Here is an 18874-nt window from a genome sequence, read left to right on the forward strand (position 1 = left end):
TCTTATGGGGTTGTTCAAGGTGCTGGTATTCCTTCAGGATGTCTTTTTTAAGTCATTCACCCTGGATTCAAAGAAGTTCATTAAAAAAAATGAAATATACATTCACACGCTCAAATATATAACTGAGCATTTGAGTTTTACTAACCAAACAAGTACTTAGTGATTTTTTAAATGGCGTAAGAGTCATCTATTATTTCAATGACTAAAAACGTAAAATTGCAAACTTTTTTTTTTTTTTTGAGACCGAGTCTCGCTCTGTTGCCCAGGCTGGAGCGCAATGACGTGCTTGCTACCTGCAAGCTCCACCTTCCGGGTTCACACCATTCTCCTGCCTCAGCCTCCCAAGTAGATGGGACTACAGGCACCCTCCACCATTCCTGGCTAATTTTTTGTATTTTTAGTAGACATGGGGTTTCACCATGTTAGCCAGGGTGGTCTTGATATCCTGACCTCGTGATCTGCCTGCCTCAGCCTCCCAAAGTTCTGGGATTACGGGCATGAGCTACTGCACCTGGCACATTGCAAAAATTTTTATTCAAATAGTTTAATTATAATAAATGTTTTATTTCAATATTAAATTATACAAATGAAAGTACCCATGAAAATTGTCAACTAGACTTTTAAGAATGACCATCAATATCTTTCTAAGTTCATGGTTAATGGTATACTTAACTCTGAGGCTGATTTTCATTGCTAATTAAAACTGCAATATGTATAATGTGTAATGGTTTCAAAATTCACTTCTATTCTTCATTAGTAAGGAGACAATTATCTAGTGATTGCTAATTATATTGATTATATGTAAAGCTACTAATAATTTTTTCTTTGTTTTCTTATCCTCAAACCTTTTTTATTATTAAAAGTTTTAAAACACAAAATTGCAGCACCTCTTTCTGGAGAAACAAAAAAAACACTTTTCTCCAGAAAATCTTCTTTCTGGAAAAATACTGTTGAAGAGTTGACAAAAGTCAACTATTTCTTACTGTTGAGCTAGAGAAATTGCTCATCTCCAGATGAAGTGGTATGCTGTAGAGAATCATTTTTTATAGCTTTGTGTTTTTCTACATTTACTTCAATGTAATAAGTATTACTTGATAATGTTAAAAATGGCGATTTTTTTCTTTTTTTTTTGTTTTTTTTTTGTAGAGATGGAGTCTCACTACATTATCCAAGGTGGTCTTGAACTACTCGGCTGAAGTAATCCTCCAGCCTTGGCCTCCCAAAGTGCTGGAATTACAGGCATGAGGAGCCATACCTGGCCTGGTCTTTTAGAAGAAGATTATTCACCAGATCAAGTAACTTAAACCAGATTTACAGGAATTCTTGTCTCTTTAAAACTAAGTTCTTCCACATTTTCCCTCTAGGCATTAGGAAGCAATTTCAGTAAATACAGTACTTAATGGGTTTGCGGTAAACATCTACCCTAAAGGTTCTACTTAGAGCCCTCATCACCCAGTATACCAACTTGGATTTATGTCCTCTGGAAAGCACAAGCCTCCCAAAACTGTCCATGGCTTCCGCATTTGATGACATTCAACAAACTTCCCAGAACATGAGAAAATACAGCTTCCATGTATTCAAGTGTAAGAATGTTGGAGAAAATTAATTGCAAAGATGAACTCATCTGTTTTATCAATCTTTACGGACAAATAAGTACTCATTCAATCCATCATTCTTCAATTAAACTATTACAAAGAGTATTTATAAATACAAATATTAATAATATTTAAAAGATTCATGCATTAATATGATTGGAGTCATAACCTCTCTATAACTGCTTCTTTTTTTTCTTTTAATCTACTGTTTCTTTTTTAATTTTATTATTATTATACTTTAAGTTTTAGGGTACATGTGCACAATGTGCAGGTTTGTTACATATGTATCCATGTGCCATGTTGTTTTGCTGCACCCATTAACTCGTCATTTAGCATTAGGTATATCTCCTAATACTGTCCCTCCCCCCTCCCCCCACCCCACAACAGTCCCCGGAGTATGATGTTCCCCTTCCTGTGTCCATGAGTTCTCATTGTTCAATTCCCACCTATGAGTGAGAACATGCGGTGTTTGGTTTTTCGTCCTTGCGATAGTTTACTGAGAATGATGTTTTCCAGTTTCATCCATGTCCCTACAAAGGACGTGAACTCATCATTTTTTTATGGCTGCATAGTATTCCATGGTGTATATGTGCCACATTTTCTTAATCCAGTCTATTGTTGTTGGACATTTGGGTTGGTTCCAAGTCTTTGCTATTGTGAATACGCCGCAATAAACATACATGTGCATGTGTCTTTATAGCAGCATGATTTATAGTCCTTTGGGTATATACCCAGTAATGGGATGGCTGGGTCAAATGGTATTTCTAGTTCTAGATCCCTGAGGAATCGCCACACTGACTTCCACAATGGTTGAACTAGTTTACAGTCCCACCAACAGTGTAAAAGTGTTCCTATTTCTCCACATCCTCTCCAGCACCTGTTGTTTCCTGACTTTTTAATGATGGCCATTCTTTTCTGTTTGTTAGTTTTCCTTCTCACAGTCAGGCCACTCTGCTGCAGGTCTGCTGGAGTTTGCTGGAGTTCCACTCCAGACCCTTTTTGCCTGGGTATCACCAGCAGAGGCTGCAGAACAGCAGAGATTGCTGCCTGTTTTTTCCTCTGGAAGCTTCATCCCAGAGGTGGACCTGCCAGATAACAGCCGGAGCTCTCCTTCATGAGGTGTCTATTGACCCCTGCTAGATGTCTCCTAATCAGGATGCCCGGGGGTCAGGGGCCCACTTGAGGAGGTAGTCTGACCCTTAGCAGAGCTCAAACGTTGTGCTGAGAGATCTGCTTCTTTCTTCAAAGCCATCAGGCAGAGACGTTTAAGTCTACTGAAGCTGCGCCCACAGCCCCCACTTCCCTCAGGTGCTCTGTCCCAGGGAGATGGGGGTTTTATACATAAGCGCCTGACCGTGGCTGCTGCCTTTTTTTTTTCAGAGATGCCCTACCCAGAGAGGAGGAATCTAGAGGCAGTCTGGCCATAGTGGCCTTGCTCAGTTGCAGTGGGGTCCGCCCATTTCTAACTTGCAGGTGGGGTGGCTTTGTTTACACTGTGAGGGTAAAACTGCCTACTCAAGCCTCAGCAATGGCTGATGCCCCTCCCCGCCACCAAGCTTGAGTGTCCCAGGTCGACTTCAGACTGCTGTGCTGGCAGTGATCATTTCAAGCCAGTGGATCTTAGCTTCCTGGGCTCTGTGGGGGTGGGACCTGCTGAACCAGATCACTTGGCTCCCTGGCTTCAGCCCCCTTTCCAGGGGAGTAAACTATTTTGTCTCACTGGAATTCCAGGTGCCACAGGGGTATGAAAAAAAAATCCTGCAGCTTGCTAGATGTCTGCTCAAACAGCTGCTCAGTTTTGTGCTTGAAACTGAGGGCCCTGGTGATGAGATTGAAGGTATCTCCTGGTCTATGGTTGCGAAGACTGTGAGAAAAGTGCAGTATCTGGGCTGGAGTGCACTGTTCCTTACAACACAGACCCTCAAGGCTTCCCTTGGCAAGGGGAGGGAGGGAGTTCCCTGACCCCTGGCACTTTCCTAGTGAGGCAATGCCCCACCCTGCTTTGGCTCATCCTCCATGGGCTGCATTCACTGTCCAACCAGTCCCAATGAGATGAACCGGGTAACTCAGTTGGAGATGCAGAAATCACCCACCTTCTGCGTCAGTCTCACTGGGAGCTACAGTCTGGAGCTGTTCCTATTCAGCCATCTTGCCAGAAATCTTTCCACAATTTTTTAAAAGAAAATATGTGGGTGTCTGCTGGGCCCTGTGGCTCATGCCTATGATCCCAGCACATTGCGGGGCTGAGGTGGGAGGATCACTTGAGGTCAGGAGTTCGAGACCAGCCTGGCCAACATGGTGAAACCCTGTCTCTACTAAAAATACAAAAATTAGCCTGGTGTGGTGGCGGGTGCCTGTAATCCCGGACATTCAGGAGTCTGAGGCACGATAATTGCTTGAACCCAGGAGGCAGAGGCTGCGGTGAGCTGAGATCACATCACTGCACTCCAGCTAGTGTGACAAAGCAAGATTCTATCTCAAAATAAAATAAAATATGTGGGTCAATTTAAACCAACACTTTTCATCTTGCATCAATAATTGCATTTAAACATATGTTAGGTACAGTTCATAAGGCCATATATTTTTCTAGGAATATTATCTTTACTGCAACTTGTACACTGATAGGTACATGTGTTTTTAAGGTCTGTTTTATTAACCTGTGGAATTATGCACCTTAAGTACTACCGTCAAACTCAAATTAAAATAGTTCACAAATAACTGAGAATAAATTTAGTCCCAAATGTTTATCTCTAAGTTACAGATGTTTTCTTTCCTCATTTTTCTGCCTTAGATGCATTAGATTTTTTTTTAACTTTATAATCAGAGTTAAATAAATAAATGTTTCCACTGGGAAAATGATGGACTTTCACCAGCTGCAAACTTCACTGCATTGGTAAATTTATGTTTATTCTGTAGTAAAACAATAATGCATGGCCCTAGCCTGAATTCACAGCTAGAATTTAATCTGTTTAATAGGGCGAGTTCAGTCTGAGGTCCTTCTCTCCTTCATAAAACTGTACTCTGGCAGTTTACGATTCTAACAAACCTCCAAGAGTGAGTTACCGTTTGGTACTCAAACTGGAATATCTACAGGATTATTCAGAAAGTAGTACCCCAATTGGGGGCACTTTATCTTTTTACAATGAGATATTTAATTTTACTGTACCTTGAAATATTTGTCAAAGAGGCAAAAATGTCTTTTCAAAGAACTTTGGTTCTTTTCTCCAGTTTCCTAAGGTAATTAGTATAATACTGCTTCAGTTCCTTTGACTGGAAAACAAAGTATTTTACAACTGTCAGATGAGTTTTAAAGAGAAATCATAACATACAGGTTAATGAATTATGCTTGAATTTAGGTTTTGGGTTCTCCTCCATCCTCTTTGTCAAGTGTTTCTCAGATAGACTGAAAGTAGACTATGAACCCATAAATTAGGCATACCCTCATAAAAAGGCTTCAAACACTATTGAGCATGCTCTATTTTTATTGAATGGAAAAAGAAGGAAACTGGCCCTCTGTGGAGCACCTAATGCTGTACTATAATCCAGTACAGTATTTTGTTCTCATTTTGCCTATTCTATCCATCTGTGATTTTATCAGATTTTGTTTTTCTATTCCTATATGGGAAGAAGTTGTGATTTCAATTACATGAATATTGTGACTCAAGAATTCTCCTTGAGTATGTGTTAGTTTTTCTGTAAGAGTAGAAGATTCCATGTAGAATTGCTGGGTCAAAGTGTATGTACATTTTTAGGTTTTAAAAGATGCTGCTCAATTTCTCCCCAAAGTGGGCCTCCCAGTTTTTACTTGTATGAACGGCATGTAATAGTGCCCATTTTGCCACATCTCACCAACATTTGTGGCTTTGTTCAGCCTTCACATTTTTTTTTTTTTTTTTGCCTGATAGGATCAAAAAAGTTTTCTCACTGTTACTTCCATTTGTCTTTCCCTGATTACCATAGAAGTTAATAATCTTTTCAATGGTCATTTATATTTTTACTTCTATTTATTACTTTTTCATTTTTGTCCATTTGTCTTTCAGGTATTTGTCTTTTCTTATTGATATGTTGTTTGTTACATATATTACAAGAATTGTTCTTACTCCGTAGCTTGTCCTTCATCATTTTAATGATCTCTTGAACCATTCAGAATTTTATATTTTGTTGTGCTTTCCCATATCAAGTTTTTTTTTTTGTTTTGTTTTTTGAGGTTGACTTTTGCTCTTGTCACCCAGGCTGGAGTGCAGTGGCGTGATTTCAATTCACTGCAACCTCTCCCTCCCAGGTTCAAGTGATTCTCCTACCTCAGGCTTCTGAGTAGCTGAGATTACAGGGGCACACAACCACACCTGGCTAATTTTTGTATTTTTAGTAGAGATGGGGTTTCGCAATGTTGGCCAGGCTGATCTTGAACTCCTGACCTCAAGTGATCTGCCTGCCTCAGCCTCCCAAAGTGCTGGATTATAAGGCAGTGCCCTGTATCAAGTTTTTATGTTAAAAAAAAATTAATTCCTCAGGAAAGTTTTCTCCACTCCATAGTTGTGAACATAGTCTTCTACATTTTCTCCTAGTAATTTTAAAATTTTCATTTTTATCAACTGTAAAGTTTTATTAAAGTGTGAACTACTGAATGAAATCTTTTCCTGTCCCTTGAGGTTACCAAATAGTGCAAGAGTAAAGGTGGAAACAGATCTCTGTTGAGAACAAAGTTACCAATTTTTCTAAGGTGGAGTTTAAAGAGGGCCTGCCCCTTGCCATTAGATTCCTGGTCTGACCCCAGGTACAAGTGGGGCTAACCTGCTCTGACAGCCTTTACCAATGAGATATATGAGAGAGAATTTGGAAGGAGATCGTACCTGCTAGAAAGTGTTCTATATGTTTAGAAGTACAGAATTTTGTTCTCAATCTTAAACACCGGGGGCAGTGAAAGAGATGTGTCCAGTGAAATTTATATTTAAGGGTGTTTTTTTTTGGTCTCAAGACTGAAGAAGAGATAGCATCTTCCTTGCTGGTCATGAAGGGAGAAGAGTGTAGTATGTATTGCTCCAAAGATTCAATAAGGAAGGGCCACACCAACGCCCTGTTTTCCTGTGAGCCTGTGAATATCTGGAAGAGAACTCTAGTGGTTCCCTATGGGCAGAGCATGGAGAACAGCAGAGGGAGACCAAGGCCATGAGACTGCCCAGGTGGCCCCTCAGCCAAGGGATGGTACACCCAACCTGGAAATCCTGTTGGCAGGTGAACCCCATATGAGTGCTACATGGAGTAAGGCTAACACTCTTGGGGTGAGAGGGGTTCATTTGTAACAGAGGCAGCCCAGGTAAAGCTGAATCAGTCCTTCTGAAAACCAACCTCAAATCAGATCAGTTACATGAGGAGAATCTCTTATGCCTCTTTGCTGCATTTTCTACGTGGAAAGAGGCTAATATGAGCTAGTATTAAGAGTTAGAGAGAGAATTTCAAATAAAGAAAGATATGGGAGGCAAAGGAAGCAGAGTATATCCACTTCCTCACTCCCTGATGCCAGAGACACAAATCCAACAGCTAAGAGGTGGAGTTGCCAGATTCCAATTCAGGCAGTTAGGCTTCGAAATTGAGCTCTTAATAATTATGCTAACGTGTGACCCTCAGGTATGATCTCTGCTTTAGATTTCCTGCTTATACTCATTTTCAGATTAAGAATTTTCCTTTGAGTTCTAATTTGTTTATACACACTTACACATGGGCACACACACACATATATACACACACATACATATCTATGATAAAGTTTAATTCATAAATTAGGCACAGTAAGACACTAACAACAACTAAGAATAAAATAAAACAATTATAACAATAAGCTAGCATCACTGCTCTTGCACCTTGGGGCCATTACTAAGGAAAATAAGGGTGTTTGAACACAAGCACTTGCCACTGGATCTGATAACCAAGATGACTACTAAATGACTGATGGTGGGGGGCACAATATACAGTGTGGATCTGCTGAACAAAGGAATGATTCACATCTGGCTGGGTAGAGCAGGATGGCATCCGATTTCATCACATTACCAGAAAGGCATGCACACACTTGGAAAGTTATAAATTATTTACTTCTGGAATTTTTAATTTAATATCTTTGGACTTTGGTTGACTGCATGTAACAAAAACTGCAGAAAGTGAACCCACAGATGAGGAGGGGCTACTATGTATATAAAGATTAGTGGGTATTGACTTTTATTTGGAAAATTGGGGGCATCTATTTAGATAAAAAGTTGTTAATGCAGGGAATTAAAATGATGGGTTTTCTAATACTGAATTACCCTTGTAGCCTATTTTAAATATGTCATATTATTATGCATTTTTTTCTTTTTTTAGGGCAGGGGGCAGGGTCTAGCTCTGTCACCCAGGCTGGAGCACAGTTGTGTGATCACTGCAACCTCTGCCTCCTGGGCTCAAGTAATTCTCCCACCTCAGCTTTTCGAGTCGCTGGGACTACAGACACACGACACCATGCCCGACTAATTTTTGCATTTTTGTAGAGAAGAGGGTCTCACAAAGTTGCCCAGGCTGGTCTCCAACTTCTACACTCAGGCAAACCACTTGCCTCAGCCTCCCAAATGCTGGGATTACAATCGTGAGCCACCACACCTGGCCATGCATTTTCTTTTAATATCTTGTTGGATTCCATTTGCTAACATATTAATGTATTATTTCGGATACTGTTGTATTCATGTTCAAAAGTGAAATTGAATTGTATTTTTTTTGTAGTGTTATTGTCCATTTGTGTTATCAAGATATTGAAGGCTGTGAGAACAGATGATTACATTTAATATTTTTCTAAATTCTGATGTATTTACACAAAAGGGGGACTACCTACTCCCTTATCTTAAATCTGTCTTGAGTCTGACAACTTCTGTATAGATACGTTTTTAATGACCTATTGAACTTTATTGTTGTTCTGTTGGGTGGTTTTCTACTACTTCCTGGACCAGTTTTGATAATTTATATCATCTTGGGGAAGTTATCCAATTATGTAGATGACATGTCCAAATTCATTGGTAGAAAATTACTGATAGTACCAATTAAAATCTCATAAGTTTGCAAACCTTTTTGAATTAGTAATATCCCCCCTTTACTTACCTTATTACTAATAGTTGTATGTTCACATTTTAATTACATGTAATTGCCCTAAATTTGTCTATTTTATTATTATTCATTTTTTTGTTTTCTGTTTTCTTACTTTATACTTTGTGTTCTTCCTCATACTTTGAGTTAATTTTTGTTTTTCCCTTTCTTGCCTCCTGATTACAAGATATAGTTCATTTATTTCAATCTCTTTTTAAAATTAATAGTCAAGGCTGTATACCATTCCAACTAATTATCACTTTGCATCTACCCTGCAGGTTTTGTTTTGTATTGTTTTCTCTTTTTTTGATAAGCTCTAAACATTTGATTACTATTGATTTTCAGTTTTATTGCTCTGTTCAATATGTTCAGTCTGTGTGATATAATTTCAGGTTATTGCTTTTTGTTTTAAGATTAATATACAGTCTTGCCAGTTTAGCTCTTAGGCCCTTGCAACACAAACTCTGTTTCAGTACTTGTGCTTTACAAGGCTGTGCTTTGGCTTTCATTTTTAAAACTCAGTCAGTGACTCTGTCTTTTGTAGATTGTTTTAAATAATTCAAAAGTTTATAATTATAGTAAATAATATATAATATAAAATTTACCATCTTAGCCATTTTTAAGTGTGCAGTTAAGTAGTGCTGAGTATATTTATATTGTTGTGCAACAGACCTCTAGAACTTTTTCATCTTGCAAGATTAAACTCTATACCCATTAAAAAATAACTCCACATTTTCCTCTCCCTTCAGCTGAAGATAACCACAATTCTACATTTTTTCTAGGAATTTCACTACTTTACATACCTCATGTAAGTAGAATCATACAGTATTTGTCTTTTTGTGACTGGCTTATTTCATTTAGCATAATGTCCTCAAGGTTCATCCATGTTTTACCATGTGACAGGATTTCATTTCTTTTTAAGGTATGTATACACCACATTGAGTTTACCATTCATCCTTTGACGAACATCTAGGTTTCTTCTGTTTCATATAGATTATTTAAAAACTAGCTGCATGGATTGTGATTATTTCTATGTTTTGACTGTTTCTTTTATTTTGTATTTTATCTTTATTATTCTCTTTCCTTACCTATTTTTTCCCCTTTTCTACTTCTTCATTGTATCCTAAAAATTTTAACATATGCACCTAAACTTTTTCTCTGGCAAGTTCTAAAGTCAGTGGATCGACTGAATATCAGCTCCCAAATATCAACATCTTTTATGCACCTCTGCTTCCCTTTACATCTTCCAAACAGACTTATACCTCTCACTTTCCATGTCAATAATGTCTAGAATTAAAGGTCAAGAGTGACATATTAAAAGATATTTGAAAATATTTGAAGTTTTGCAACCCATATTAATGTAAATTTACTTATTGTTTTGGTTATCATTGTTCATTATACCATTGCTTCAACCTAGTTTTATTTTTCTTTTTGCTCGTTTTCATCTTTTAGTTTCTTTCAGAGAGTTTTTGAGTAATAAATATTGTGAATCCATGTATATTTGAAAATGTCATTGTATGATTTTTGGGTGTGCATGACAGTTTGGTTGGATATAAAATTCTAGGTTCAGTTTTCTTTCCCTTTATTGGCTATCAGTTTTAAGATTTTGCTTCATTGCTTTACTGTTTCAGTATGGCTAATCAGATGACTCACACAAATCTGATTATCATTTCCTTTTAAGCTGTGTGCTCTGTTCCTCTTTCAATATGTAACAAAGTATAATAAGATAGTGATGGTTAGGTGCCAAAAGAGTGAACAGACAACAGAAACTATGGATATATAAAAGCAAGAGAGATCACTTCCAATGATGGTAGCCAGAAATAGTTTCATGGAAAAGATGAAGCATAGATCATACTATGGAGGATAGTATCAGTTAAATAGGAAGAAAACAATAGAGAAGACATTTCAGGCAATGGGTAAAATGTAAGTATGAGATTGAGCCAGGTATGATGAGGGAAGAGAGAACAAATGAGTTTGATTGAATGAGGGATTCTAAAAGAATGATAGGAGTTAGGGTCGGAGGAGTAGGATGGAACTGGACCGTGAACAGCATTTTGACTTCAGAATAAGGATTGGGGAATACCTAGTAGGTATGTGGACTTACTCAAGTTGCTAGAAAAAAGGATTGTCAAGAGAATATTTTAGAACTGTTAATCTGGCAGTGATGCTGACAGTGCATTCAAGCAAAAAGATGCTAGAGTAGGGAAATATAAATATTGTAATAGATGTGGGGCTTTAGGGTCTAAACTATAATTAGTGCTAGCCATATGGGCAGAGGCAAAACAAGAATGGAATGAATCTAAATCAAAGGCAATTGGTAAACAGGGGGTCCGTATTTCAAGCACAGATGCTGGCAGAACTGTTTCTAGAGTAGGAAAATCAGAATAATTAAACATATTGAGGTTATGTCTCTAAAGGTCTAAAATAAACTTTTGACTCATGAGTTTAGTAAAAAAATTAAAGTTAGTTTTTCCTCTTTAATTATCTCACCATTTGTCTCTATTTTTCTTAGAAACAGTGCTAGGATTTTTTGCTTGCAGCTCAATATATTCCATGGATCAAATGTGTCTTTTATACTACACCTTAGGCAGTACTTGGAGCATTTTCCCATTTTACATTAGAATTAAATGTCATATGAAATAGAAATGTCATATGGGCTAGAAAATATTTATCCTTTGGAAAAAAATGATGTTGGTATGAATACATATTTTTGAATAAATACAGCATTCTTTATTAGGTATATTCTTTAAAATAAGCTAAAAGTCTCCAAAGTTAGATAAATTAACAACTTATTTTTAATTGAATTTTACTAATTCTAAGTTTTGTAATGTCTTCCCTTTTAAAAGTTCACAGCTATCATATAGCCATGAACATAAGAAATATTTTACCTACCCTTCCTGCTCTATAATCATTTTACATTTCATGGGTCAAATTCTCTTCTCAGATTTATTTTTTTTTTATAAATCCCACTGAAGATAGTGGAAATGGAGCCAGACTATCTGAAGGCAAAATTTAAAATCACATTTGCAAAGATATTGACTTTCCCCCATTCATATTTTATTGAGAAATTGGACACTGAAATTGGTTGGAATTATCTGTAATAAAGTATTTGAACTTTATGTCACTGAGACATATTGAGAAAAGAAAAATGATGTTTTACTGCAAGTTGCTACTTTTCAGATTTCAATTTTGATTTCCCATGAAAAAAATGTTAAACTGGAGAATTGAACACCTCCACATTTCCCCCTACTGAGCTTGAAAGTTGAGAAGCATTGCAATTGCATGAGTAAAATATTTTCTACAGCATATAATAACAGTGGAGCTTCAGGAGACTGGCAGGAAAAGGGAAAGGAAATGGGGGGAAAGAAGGGAGGGATGTGTGTCAAATATTGGACCCAGGAGTCCAAAACAAATTAACTAAATAATTTTAAGGTTAACTCATATTGTTTCATCTCTACATTCTCACTGTGTAAAAATTATTACAAAGATTTTAAAGATTTCATTTTCTGGTGTTTTTAATGATCTTTTGTAAATATTAGATAACATAGTATACTCAGACAAAATTCAAACTCACGTATACAGAGTCCTACAAGGGATGCTGTCTATTGTGAGTTGCCCACTCTGAGCACCATAATTTTGGTGGCAAAACACAGAGGTCATTCAATTCTATTGACATTGAATTAGTTTTGGAGAAACTTTTTAAACACCCAATGAATGATTTGTTTGAGATGATATTACCCATGCTCTCAGTGAGAGCAATTTGTACTTTATTCCTCATAATGATTTATAAATCGCTATGTGTACAATTTACTACACGGACATATGTGTATTGTCCCGTGTTTCCCCATTTCCTAACCTTAAGTACAAATAAGCAATTCTGGCCCTTTGGATCCTTTTCTGTGTTTATCATGTTTAAGTCCTTTTTTTTTTTCTTTTTTTCCGAGATAAAGTATCGCTCTGTCGCCCAGGCTGGTGCGCAGTGGTGTGATCTTGGCTCACTGCAAACTCCGACTCCCGAGTTCAAGCGATTCTCCTGCCTTAGCCTCCTAGGATGCTGGGATTATAGGTGCCTGCCACGACACCTGGCTAATTTTTTGTAGAGACAGGGTTTCACTATGTTGGCCAGGTTGGTCTCGAACTCCTGATCTCAAGTGATCTGCCTGCCTCAGCCTCCATGTTTAACACATCCTTAAAATTCTCATTTCAGGTTAATATGTCATGTCGACTTCTACTTTCTGGAAACTTGCTAAAGAATTCGTCTTTGCTTATGCAGTTGCTCAAATGCAATATGTTAATGCTGAGTTTTACCAGTTGATGCTTAGAAGGCCTTGTTTCTTTGCTGTGAGGTCTGCAAGATGTTTGTATTGCTATGCAGGATTACGGTGCTCTGTCTCCAGTCTGACTGCTCAATATCTGTGTTCTCCTCCTATTAGTAGGATAAATGCTATAGTGACAGAAGTGCTGTTAAAGCCTCCTTGTTAGAAATAATTTCTCCCCACCCCTATGCCCAAACTTACCTCCAATTGAGCAGTAATATGGACTGCATGAGACATTCTTTGTAACACATTAAACAGGCTCCCTTGTCTTTCTTCCCTACCCTGAAGTAATTTCAATTATAAGAATATTTTCATGCACCCTTGTATTTACGAAATCTGATAACTAGTGTTGCTTATTCTTTGTGCTTGGTGCACAATTAGGAATTCTATATATACTTTTCAGGAATACATTATTGTCTTAAGGGTTTATTTTTATACAGATACCATGTTTTATTTTATTTGTTTTGATATAGGTTCTTGCTCTATTGCCCAGGCTAGAGTGCAGTGGTGTGATTATGGCTCACTACAGCCTTGAACTTCTGGACTCAAGTGAGCTCCTTACCTTAGCTTCCCAGCTAGCTGGGACTACAGTGCACTATCATACCTGGCTGTTTTAAAAAAAAAGAAAACTGTGAAAACAGGATCTCACTGTATTGCCCAGACTGGTCTCAGACTCCTTTCCTCAAGTGATCCTTCCACCTTGGCCTCCCAAAGAGCTAGGATTACAGGCATGAACTACCATGTCTGGCCAGATACCACATAATTTGAATTAAAAATTGAAGAACTTCTTACACAGTTTTAAGTAAATTTGGAGTATAATCAAGAACTTTAAAATGACAAAATGTGTTTAACACAATTTAACTGCTATTAAACTTATTTTTCACATCTTTTGGAGATACAAGTGATCTATAAGCCCAGAAAAGAAAAAAAAAATTTCCTACAAGCTCTTACTAAAAATTTTTGGGAAACTGGCTATCTCTCTGAAAGCATCATTGGCCCATAGTGAGCTTCATCTAGATATTAAAGACATCATCCTTGCCCTGGAGGGATGATTGGAGGCTGCCTTGTGCCACAATACTAAGTAATAGATTCACTTCTGTATAATTAAAGCAAAACTCAGATGGCTTGGTGAAGAACATTGAAGTACAGCTACGAAACACAGTTCTAATCCATGGTAATAATAACAATAACACCCATTTATTTTGAACAGGTTTTGCGCCTGGGGCTCTGCAAAGCAGGCATTATCATCCTCATTGCCTAGGTAGGGAAATAGCATCTCAGAGTGGCTATTAGCCTTTCTCGCAGTCTCATGTTAATACATCTCAGATCTGTGATTTAAACCTCATACTCCCTGATTCCAAAATCTCCGCTGTTTCCATGGCTCCTCATCACTCCAGCTGAGACTGGGAAGCACGCTTAATATACAGGAATTCCCCTTAGGAGAAGTAGAGTCTATTTTAGTAGTTGTATTTGGAGGAGGAAGTTTCAAGAAGCCATTTTTGTGGGTAGCCTATATAATTTAGCACAGACTCTGGTATGGCCTATGCAATTTTTTTTAAAAAAGTCTTTTTGCTTCCTTCTGGTCTAAGGTTCCTTATGGTAAAATTTTGCAGAGAAGTTCAGAACTCGTGATTCGAGAGATCAGCCTGATGCCATTTTTTTCATTACAGTTGCATAGTTGTCTTTAATAAAGACAGATATATAATAACTGAACTCCTTACGCAGAGAACAGCAGTGCAAAGGCTGGCTGGATTCTAACTCATGGAGAAAACATTTGACTCAATCATGTAACAGAATCTGTTATTTTTTATGTATTTGATTATTATTATTACTTTGTATGTTTTCTCCAGGGAATACACCTGTCACACAGCCGGAAGTCTTCCAATTTGGTTTTCCATATGTTGACAAGTTTCCTATAATAAAGGATTTAAATTACCTTCAGGGCAAACAGTACCAGTCACTTTCAAAATTATATATTGCTTCTTATTTCAGCCACATATACAATTTAAATACTTTACTTAATAAGTTAGGGTTGGATATAAGAACTTAAAATCTACAGACCTGTTTCAGCAATAGAAAAATTTGCTGCTGTGTTAGAAATAAGTGACATTACTTTACGGTTGCCCCTTTATTTAAAAAAAAAAAACCTTTTAAAAACACAGAAAACCAATGTCAATAAATACTGTTTTGAACTTCTTGAAGAAATCAAGTTAAAAAATTATTGATTCATATGTAAAGACATGTTAATATGGTGTCCAGTTACAATTGGAAACTACAGGGAGGAATTCTAAAATTAATGATCTTCAAACAAGGTTAATTTACTATGGTTTCACACTCAGTGTAACAGGATGGAGTTAGAAACTTACCTTTCTGATGATAAAATACTACCTGAAACTTCAAGCTGCCAAGCAAAAGAAGAAATAAACAGTTGGTAGAGAGAAGGCCTTATGTGATCCTAATTCAGTAGGGGATAATTTGTGTTTGTGGTGTAAGTGCCCCCTTTTATTGAGTGGTCACCAATCCATCAGCACTCAACTGTAATGTCTATTTGAAATATCATTTTCTAAGGAAAAAGATGGTTTTTACTGTTATGCTAAATAATTGGTATTATATCATTATTATTACTTTGTCTACATAATTTCAGAGAGTTTATAGAAAATGATCACTTAAACTATTAAGAGTCCTCCTTACTCTGCCCTTTGTTTTTAAAATACTTTAGCTTCGAAGTTGTCATTTTGTTTTAATAAGGTCAAAGAAAAACAAATGGAACAAATTGGGAGGTTCTGACAAATATTTGGTATTGCTTTTTGATTAATTACTGATTTTTTTAATGTTATCATTTCTGTGAAGTAAAAATTTGTGTATGAGCTAGGCTGTGGTTATAAATAGGTCAAGCCTCAAAATAGCTGCTAGAGTAAGAAAAACTTTCTGGAAAGGCAGGGTCCTACCTTAGAGCCCCTCCTGGATGAAGATGCGTCCCTGGAGAAACTGTCTTCTCTTAGACACAGTTGACTAGACCAAAGTTGAACTGACCGCAGAGCAACTATTTTATTGTTTTTTACTGTTTATTGTTTGCACTGACAAAAACAAAGAGCTTGGCCAATCAAATTTTCTGCCAATTTGTAGAGGAAAAATGGGAGGGGGAGTCGGAGGGAAGTGGGGAGAGACAGAGAAACAGAAAGTTCTACCTGTCCTAGAGCCACTGCTAAGCCCCATGGGAAGTATAACTGGAAAGCGGTCGAGACAGAGTAGGCAGGATATAGAATCAAGGGCTCAGGATGTTGAAATCAGCCAGTCCTGGGCTTGAATCATCCCTACCACTTCATGAATATATGAAATTGACTAACAAGATTAATAATCTCTCTAAGATTTAGTTTCCTTGTGTGTAAAATGAGGCTTATAAAATTACTTTACAGATGACGAAATCCAGGACATACAACCCCAAAACGTGGCACTTGGGTATTTGAGGAAACTTCACAAACAAAGTCATTCTTTGACCTTCCCTCACCCTTCTCTCTTGAAGCAGGTAATGAAACTTAGGAGGAGTTCTCTAATCTTCCCTGGAAAAAGATTATAAGACCCTCATTTCAGAGGTACCCTCCCTATATCTGGAGGAAAAGAACATCCTTATCTCTGAAGACACATGGACACAGAGAAGAATCTGAACACACAGGCCTTGCTAAGTCCCCAAGTTTATCACCGTTAGCTCATACTCCTTTTGTCCAATTATATTTCTTCACAACTGTCCACTTCTTCATCAAATCTAGCATAAAAAACACGCAAGTTTACCTGTTTCTTTGAGTCATTTCCTTATGAAGGCTCCTGTGTCACATAAAAGTTATTAAATAAACTTGTCTGTCTTTCTTAATAATTGGTCTTTTGTTATAGGGGCCTCAGGGCTGAGCAAGGAACAAATAATTTTTCATTCCCCAGCTTCTGGTGGCCAGAAGGAGATGGCTGAGACACCCCACTGGTTCTGGAGATTGCAGATGAGATCCTGGGAAATATGACAAGTGCTGGAGAGAGGTAAGAATTCTTACCAAGGTCACCTCTTTCAGATCTCTATCTGAAATGCCTAGTTGAGAGATGAAGGTAGAAATTTCTCCTCATTCCTTCCTTTCCAAATTTAGATTAGCAGATGAATTACTTGTTTGGATAGTGAGATAGTGACTCTGGTTAAATTTGGTTTGGAATACCCATTAGTTAACTAATCTTTTCTCTCTCATAAACAGCTACTGCTTTCCTGTTTGTCTTGTTTTTTTTTTTTCCCTCTGAAAACTTGGCTTGACTTTCTGCCTGTCAGAGGTGCATGAATTATTGGTTTTGCATTGCAGGCAGCCAACTTCAGGATGGAGGCCCCAAGAACATGGCCAGGCAGAAATGTGGATTGCATCCCTTTTTGGCTAATATACTGACTATTGCTAGCTCTTGGGTGTGGGGGCGATATATGTGTCTCTGTTTCTTTTGGCTATCTTTGAGAATGGTTCTGGATCATGGGAGGGTTATATCTTTTTGTATCTTATTTTGAGGACATCTTTGGCATCCATGATTAAGTCATAAAAGGCTTATTGGTTTCAATTCTGAGTCACCTGAGAGATATCTTTGGTTTATTAAAAAAAGACAAAAAAAAGGGAGTTCAATGCTTCTAGAAATATTTGCTATTTGTCCCAGCTGAAACCTGACAATAAGATTTGAAAGAATGTATTTTTTAGGGCTCTATAAAGGCACTCCCTCTCTCTCTCTCTCTCTCTCTCTCTCTGTCTCTCTCTCTCTCTCACACACACACACACACACACACACACAGTTGATCCTTGAAAAACATGAGTTTGAATTGCATAGGTCCATATACATGGAATTTCTTCCACTTTTACCACCCCTGAGACAGCAAGACCAACCCCTTCTCTTCCTTCTCCTCAGCCTACCCAATGTGAAGGCAATGAAAATGAAGAGCTTTATGATGATCCACTTCCAATGGAAATATGTTTTCTCTTCCTTATGATTTCCTTAATAACATTTTCTTTTCTCCATCTTACTTTATTGTAATAATTCAATATATAACATGTATGACATACAAAGGATGTGTTAATTGCTTTTAATAAGGCTTCTGGTCAACAGTAGGCTATTAGTAATTACGTTTTGAAGGGTCAAAAGTTATACTCAGATTTTTCACTGCATGGGCATTGGCATCTGTAACCCCTGTGTTGTTCAAGGGTCAACTGTACATACATTTAAGGCATTTTTGTTCTATTGGATAGCACTTATCTCATGGGAACTTCTCAGCTGACCACAACCTTCTTCTAGAATACCTGCTGAGTATATGTTTCACCAAAGCTGTCATATAGGCTCCACCAAAGCTGTCATATAGGCTCCACCAAAGGAAGCTCCCACTTTCTTCTTGTCGGAACTTTGGTAAGGCTGCTAGCGATTTAAGATAATAGATACAAATAACCTAGTCTGCTTTCTGGCATGTACTAGACACTCAGTACCTGGAACCTTAACCTTGGTTTCTTTCACGTTTCTTTGGCTTTCTGTTAATTTTCCATACTCTGCTCTATGAATAGCACTGCCTGTTGGGTGAGATGACTACTAATTTATCTTTCAGCTTTTCTTTTTATAATGTGTCTTAGTTCATGTTTTGTTGCTGTAACCTGGGTAAGTTATAATGAAAATAATTTCATTTGGCTCAAAATTCTGGAAGCTGGGAAGTCTAAGCATGGCACTGGCATCTGGTGAGGGTCCTCCCATGGTAGAAGGGTAGAAGGTGGAAGCAAGCATGTGAGACGGACAGCAAATTGGCCAAACTCACTTTTATAATAATTCACCCTCAGAAAAAGTAACCCACTACTAGGATAATGACAA

This window comes from Nomascus leucogenys, chromosome 7b (genome assembly GCF_006542625.1).
Source record: "Nomascus leucogenys isolate Asia chromosome 7b, Asia_NLE_v1, whole genome shotgun sequence".
NCBI lineage: Eukaryota > Metazoa > Chordata > Mammalia > Primates > Hylobatidae > Nomascus > Nomascus leucogenys.